General features: G+C 44.5%; 1 pseudogene; it reads left to right on the top strand.

Moving 5' to 3' along the window:
* Nucleotides 1–6,191: 6,191 nt before the first annotated feature.
* Nucleotides 6,192–7,303, top strand: LOC101988718 (annotated as a pseudogene).
* Nucleotides 7,304–7,823: the final 520 nt, after the last annotated feature.

Genomic DNA, 7,823 nt, shown 5'->3' with positions numbered 1-7,823 from the left:
AGAGTTCTCTGTTTAAAAGTAAGTATTGGTGGGTACTAAGTAATTATTACTCTTTTTCCCAAAGAAGGGGGTTTTATAAGGCAATAGCACTATTCCTACATCAACAGAGCAACTGAGAACTAAATCCTCAACACATGGGCTTATGGGTCCATTCATAGTCAAACCATAACATTCCTTCCTGGTGCTCAAAGGTTTATGGCCATCCCAGAATGCCAAATAAAATTCATTCAATCCCATGCCGAAGAGTCTTCAAAGTCTTATTTCTAACATTGTAGAAAAATCAAACAAACCAGAAAGTGCAAACGGACAATCTTCTATGAGGCTTAATCTTGTAGCTGTGAATTTCTGCAAAACAAGCAGCAAACTCACAGACAGAGAGTAAACATCGCCACTCCAAAAAGTAGGACTAGGGTCTAAGAAAGAAGAAGTGGGACCAAAGAAAGAGCCAGAAGGTAATCATTGAATCCATGTCTGTCATCCCAGGCACATGGCATCATGATATGAGTTCCAACAGCTTGGGCAGGCCCATCCCTCTAAGACTGCTATTTGTAGCCCACATTGGGCTAGCTCCATTGTGGCCAGTGGCCCTCCTCCACTCATAGTCCATGTTACTGGCATTCCACCCATCTCCTGACCCTAAGCCTTCCTTTGAAAATTTTGTTGATAGTGCATGACCTAGTAACTCTTGCATGCAAAGCCAGCATTCCGTGGACAGCTTAAGCATAGACCTCTGAGTGGCTGCATAAGAGAGAATGATAAACCCTAGATGAACAATTCCCTAAATGGCCCTGCAGGAATGGGTCCACTCAAAAGTTCTTTTCTTCTCAAGGAAAAGTCTTTCAAATGCATTTAACCTTTCATACCTTCAGGCCAACGAAGGACAAGTAGTAGTCTAGCCAGTTCCTACGATGCCCTGAAGTCATCATTCTTCTTGTCCCAATGCAAAGTACTCGGTTTCTTTATAATGGTGCAAATCTCTTCAGAATCCATGCATCCTTTAGTCCATACTTTACCTTTTTTAACCAAATTGCAAATTTTTCAAGTCTTTCTGTTCTGCTTGCTGCTCTCTGTTTTCACTGTAGCTGTTGTAAATGCAGCCAGCAAGAAAGTTTGTCAGATCCTGGATGCTATGGTATCTTAAAAGTGTCTGGGCCCACGTAGAGTGTCATACAAAGTCTTAGGACATGGACATAATGTACATACGTCTTTGGCTGAAACAGAGTGCATACAGTCTTTCCAAATCCCAATAGAGTCTTCATTCCAGTCTGTAATGTCTTGAACATAACCTTTACCATCAATACCTATAGCGTTCTTTTCTTTGGGGTACACACCAGAGTCTCCCACTAATGTCTACTTCTAGCATTCTAAGATTTCTCTAACCCACTTCTTCAAACTTCCCCCAAGCTTTCTCCACAAAGCACTGCTAAAAGCTTAGAAACCACGTGACCCAGATTAGTTACAGCAACTGCTTCACTCTCAGGATTCCTTCCATGCTCTTACCTATGTGACACAGAGCCAGACATAAACACCTTAAAGGAAGAAAGGCTTATTTGGCTCCATGGTTTAGGGGTTTAGCCTGTGTCTTTGCTGCATGCAAATTGGGTAGAACATGTTGGAGGAGGAAACTCATCTCAAGGCAGAGAAGAAGCACTATCAAGAAGGGAATTGGGGACCAGATAACAACCTTCCTTCTGACATGTCCCACTGACTCAATTCCTTCCACTAGACTCCATATACTAATGTTTCAACTTCCTCCAAAAATCGTACTGCCACCTGAGGCATAAGTGCTCGGCACCTGATCCAATGAATTTTATTTCATACTCCAACCATACACAGCTTATAAACAGACACTCTCAGATGAGCACCAAAGGACATACTTTTACTTCATCATCTTCACATTTCTTGTTGAGCTCAGTTTCCTTTGGAATGTTTCACTGTGTATGCATGAGTGTGTGCTCTCATTCATGTGCATGCAGGCACACTTGTGTGTGCAGGTACACATGGACATTCGCATGGATGGGGAAAGCAGAGGAGACCTCAGCTGTTGTTCCTCAGACACCATACATCTATTGGCCTAGAACTAACCAACTAGAACAGATTGGCTGGCCCGTGAGCCCTGGAAGTCTGCCTCTCTCTATCCCCTCACCTCTGACATTAAAAGGGCACACCACCATGCTCAGATTTTTAAAAAATGTTTCTTTATCTAAAATTTTTATTCAATATCTTTTGATCATGTTTTCCCTCTTCAAATTCCTCCCAGATCTTCCCCTTCTCCCTGCTTACCCAGTATCATGTCCTCTCTGTCTCTTTCTTATATGGGTTTCAGGGATCACACTCACGTTATTACATTCTCAGGGCAAGTACTTAACTGACTAAGCTGTTTTCCCTGCCCCATCACTGTTTCTCGATATTCTAAATGTTATAGATCCCAAGGTAGTGTTTTCAATTTGCATCTGCATCTGCTTTCTATTTTGCATCTTTTATGATTTTATAATCATTTTTAAATTTCACATGCGTGTACTCTTTAAATACCGCTAAAAAAGATTGTAAGCTCTTGAATGAAAGGATATGTCTATATTTTTTCTACATCTCCATTATACCTGTCATAACGCTTAGCCTCAGGAAGCACTTGATGTATATCTGTCATTTAGCCGTCTACAAGCCAACGAAGCTCTTTCCCATGTCTTCCGCAGTCCCAAGCACTCATCCTGGTAGTTAGTTATGTCTTATTTCAGTGGACGATTCCTTTGCAATGAGTAGAGAATACTTTATGGAGGGCAGGGTATTGAAATAAATAAATAGATCACCTAATGTAATGAGTGCGGGGAAGCACAACGGTTTGACTCTTCAGTATCCTCAAATGTCTATACGTTAGAGGTTTAGTCCTTGATGTGACAGTGATGTCATTGTGAATCCTTCAGAGGTAGTGGCCCTTTAGGTCCACTGGGCTCTTGTATTCCAAAGATACTATGGAACCAAAGTCTCTGGCTTCCTGTTCACGGTCATAGAGGACTCAATCCCATGACTCCATGACTGCTGTCAATCATGATGTGACAAAGGCAAGAGAACATTCAGCACACCCGAGTTAATTCAATCATGCCACTGAATCTCCAAACTAAACAAACCCATTTTCTTATCATTTTAGCCTCTTTCAGATATTTTGTTATAGTGACAAAACACTTACTATGCAGACAAATATCTAGAGAACTGTCAAAAAGAAAGTGCACTCTGAACTAAGGCTTATAGGTGAAATCTACATGTTGCGGTGCTTGACAGATTGTGAGAACTGAAATCCACACAAACTATGTCTTAGAAAATGTTCTACAATCCTAGAACATCAAAGAGCCCAAATATCCACATGACAAGTATATTAGACAGGGTTTGAACGAGACTGTCCCCCATGGGCTCGTGTTTGAATACATAGTCCTTGTTGGTGGAACTGTTTGGGAAGGACAGGAAATATGGCCTCATTGGAAAAGACATGCCACTGGGAGTGGGCTTTGAGCATTCAAAAGCCCATCAACCATTCCTTGTTAGCTTTTCCTCTGCCCCATGTTTGTGGGTCAAGACGAGAGCTCTCAGCTCCCACTCCAGTGTTGTTCTACATTGGGGATCCATAGCAGCTCTGTTTATAAGACTACATGCCTACCGCCATGCTCCCTATCATGGTGGTCATGGACTCTAATCCTCTGGAACCATAAGCCTCAAGTTAAATGCTTTTTTTTATAAGTTTCCTTGGTCATGGTATTTTTAAGCACAGCAATAAAAAGTAACCAAGACAGTGCTTTAGAAAATTAGATCCAATAGGATGAATATGTTTTACAAAGGGAATTTATTACACCGGCTTATACAATATGGGCCACTAGTCTAACCAGGGCCATCTTCACACTGGAGAGACTGAGAATCCAGTGTAACTTAGTCTGTGGGACTGAATGCCTCAGCATTCCCAGTCTGGTGTTGAGGGCCTGGAGAATTTTTGAAGAAGATACCAGACTTCGATCTGTGTTGGAAACCTGGTGGCAGAAGCAGCAGCATTTTTCTAGAGCAAGCAACAGCATAGATGAACTCACCAAGTAGATGCAAAGGCAAGCAGATGAAAAGCAAAGAAGTTTTTCCTCAGGCCTCCTGTAATCTGGACTGCTACTTGAAAATGCTGCCCACATTTATAGTGGGTCTTCCCACATCACTGAACCTAATTATGAAAGTTCAAGTCCATCACAGGTGTTCCTAGCAGTTTGTCTTTCTAGTTGATTCCATGGTCCATCAAGTAGACAAACAAGGTCAACCACCACAACCCTAGGAAATAAGTCTTCTGATGTATAAATAATACAAACTTGGAATAATAAGGTCTATAAAGTAACCTTGGTCCTTCTTGAAAAATGCTTCTGGAACAATCATATAGAATGAAATTATACCTAATGACTTAATTAAAATGACAAAAAAGTTGACCTGAGGTTTTAAGAAAATGTAATGACAGTGATCTGTGCCCCCTCCCAAAGTTGTGGATTAGAATCAGCTGATACTGTCTTTAAAATAAAGATTCTCTGAGCCCATCACCAGAGATCCTGAATCGATGGATGTGGTATGGTACTTACTCATACACTGTTAGGTTTTAACAGGTCCACAGCTCAGAGTCTAACAAACAGCCAGGACAGAGTGAAGAGGTAAACAAACATGGCAGGCATCTGCACTTCTGGAATGCCCAAAAGATATCTTGTATTCACTAGGTCAATGAATCATCAAAGCATATTTAGAATGTCTATTATATGCTTGTTTAGCCCTGGAGATGTGAAAAGGAAAAGATAATCTTGACCCAGCTTTCATGTAAATCATATGGGGAAAGGTAATTACCAAAACACAAGACACATTTTAAAGAAGAGTGGGAGTTATCCAGTGAGAAGGCTCCATAGCTAAGGGTACTTCCTGAGTTAAATCCCTGGCTATAAGTGCACAGTGGAAAGGAAGGACTGACTCCCATAAGTTGTCCTCTGCCCTCCACATGTAAACTTAGGCATATGCAGAATAAATAAGTGTAATTTTTTAAGAACGGGAAGGAGAAAAAGAAGAGGGGGAAGGTATGATATAAGAAAACATCCAGACAGGAGCAACTTCTGAGATTATACATATTCCGAAGAGGTGGAATTTAAGCAGAATCCCAAAATATGAGAAGAACCAGTCCTTCAGAAAGTCTAGGATGTGAATGTTCATTGTGATAGAGAGGGGCAAATTTGCTTGATGCATTCCCAAAACAGAATTTAGGCAAGTCTGGTGAAGTCAGACTGAGAGGTGATGCCAGGTAAGATGAAAATGAGTTTGAGGGTTATTTTCAGCCTGAGAGGAAATAGTTGAAGGATGCTAAGCAGAGAAGAGATAAACTTCACCACATTAATGAAAGACAATTCTACTGTGTGAAATGGATGACTGGGGAAGGGGAGTCAGAACAAAACAAGGCAACTAGTCCAAACTGGGGATGATGGCAGCTTGAGCCGGGGTGTTTGTGCAGGAGAAAGGCATGGTGGTGTTATTAGACATTAGAAGGAAGGATCCAGTCTCAGTCCGACTTTTGTTTTGGATATCCGAATGCTTAGAAGCACCATATGCAGCAATGGCAGCATGCTGTAGCCCCGGGACATCAAAGCTCACTTTGGCATCTACCTAATTTGAAATGCCTAAGCTGTGTCTAACTGGAAAGGTTGATTAGGCAAGCGTATGCGCCAATGTGAAGTTCTGGTAAGGTCTGTGGTTGAAGTGCTTCTGAGAGTCATCAGCTGTCCTGTGCTGGTAGGACAACTGCGGTGTGTAGAACTCATGATTATAGAAGACTCTGGCCCAGGCTCATGAAACTCATAGTGTGTTTAAAGAAAGGCATCAAGATCTCTTCTCTTTGGACACATTAGTTTAGATTTAGTGAATTAAAATCATTTTGACTACAGTCCAGTTAAGGGTAAGACCCCATAAAAGAAGAAGAAATCTAGGTAGGTGATTGCTAGCACAGAATCAACTAAACATGATACCAAACTTGGGGAGAGGGTCAGAGCCTGTGCTCCAAGTCAGGCTTAGCCACTCTTCCTCACTAAGCCAATTAAAACAGCCAATTAAGCGGTATTTTACGCTTGCGCAGGAGGCGATTTCCAGCTCTTTTCATTCCGATGTTATGCATTTCCACTTGGCCAACGGACTGCGGGAAAAGGATGGCGACAGGCGCTATGAGGAGATTCTGGTCCAGTGGGTGCAGTGAAGCGAGTGGTTCCGCGACGGTGGCGGCAAAGCCAGGGATGTGGGCGCGACTGGGCACTTGGGCCCACGCGCTGCTGGAGATTACGCCGAGGCGTGCAGAGACGCGGCGGCCGCTGCCCGTGCCCAACCGGGCCGCGCGGCGGTGTATGTGGGGCTGCTGGGCGGCGCCGCGGCCTGCTGTGCCCTGGCACCCAGTGAGACGGCCTTCAAGGAGGCCTTGCTCGATGCGTCGGGGTCTCTCTTGCTGCTGGCGCCCACCACGCGCAACCGCCACTCGGAAGAGTTTTTGCAACGCCTGCTGTGGCTGAGAGGGCTCGGGCGCCTGCGCCACGTGAACCTGGGACTCTGCTCGCTGGTGTACGAGGAGCCCTTCGATGCCCAGGCCAGCCTCTACCAGGCCCACTGCCGCTACCTGCAGCCACGCTGGATCCACTTCCCTGGCCAGGTCCTCCACGTGGGCTTCGTGGGCCGTTGGTGGGTCCTGGAGAACCGCATGCATGATTGCGACATCAACGACGACGAGTTTCTCCACCTGCCTGCACACCTCCGCATCGTCGGGTCCCACCAGCTGCACTCTGAGGCCAACGAGAGGCTGTTCGAGGAGAAGTTCAAGCCGGTTGTGCTCACCGATGACCAGGTGGACCAGGCGCTGTGGGAAGAGCAGGTGTTGCAGAAGGAGAGAAAGGATAAACTGGCTCTGAGCAAGGCCGCTTCACTGGTGAAATCCGAGGTTTCCAGATGAAGCCCAAGGAGCCCCCGCATCTCCAGGCTCAGGCAAACTGTTGGCCATGGATGATACAGTGGATGAGATGGAGATGAACCGCACTCACTGTGGTTTTGAGGGACTGCTTCCCCAGTAGCTGAAGCTGATTGAAAGCCTTCCTGGCCTTGGAGATGGAGCACTTGACTGTTCTGTTTAACCACCAGGGCTATGAGTAGGGAGCCTGTTTTGTGTAGCCTGTTGTACCTAGGAATTGTCCTTGAGTGCTTGAGCTCTAGCTTAGCTTAGTCTGGCTTCTGTTCTCAGCACTGCAAAACAAAACAAAAATGAACTTTTGCTTTGGGGTTATTGTTTATTTGATTGGTTTTTGAGGCTAGGATTCCCATACGGCCTAGACTGCCCCTGAATCCTGCCTGAGTTCCAGTCCACCACAGTGTACATACGTAGCCCATGCGTAAGTCCTGTTCATGGGGCTACAAAGACATCCTGATTGCTAGTGAGTCCCAAGATGCTAAGATCGCTCACATATTCACATTCTTTTTCGAGTGTTCATAAGAATTTTTAAGGAAGATCTGGCTCTGTTGCCCAGGCTAGTCTAGAGTTAGTGGACCTTCCAGGAGCTGGATAGCTCAATATTCAAGAGTACTGACTGCTCTTCCCTAACGGAGGGGAGAGCCTCGATTCACATCTCCCCGTCCTCAGGGTTTCACAAACATCTATAACTACAGGTCAGGGAATCCGACCTTTCCCTTCTGGATTCCTTGGGCACTAGGCAAGTATGTATTGTACAGACGTGTGTGCAGACAAAACACACACATTTAAAAAAAAGATCCTCCTAAACAGCCTTCCAAGGTTGAGACTACAA

This window comes from Microtus ochrogaster, chromosome 10, assembly GCF_000317375.1.
Source record: "Microtus ochrogaster isolate Prairie Vole_2 chromosome 10, MicOch1.0, whole genome shotgun sequence".
In the NCBI taxonomy this organism is placed as follows: Eukaryota; Metazoa; Chordata; class Mammalia; order Rodentia; family Cricetidae; genus Microtus; species Microtus ochrogaster.
This window is presented reverse-complemented; position numbering and strand designations above follow the sequence as displayed.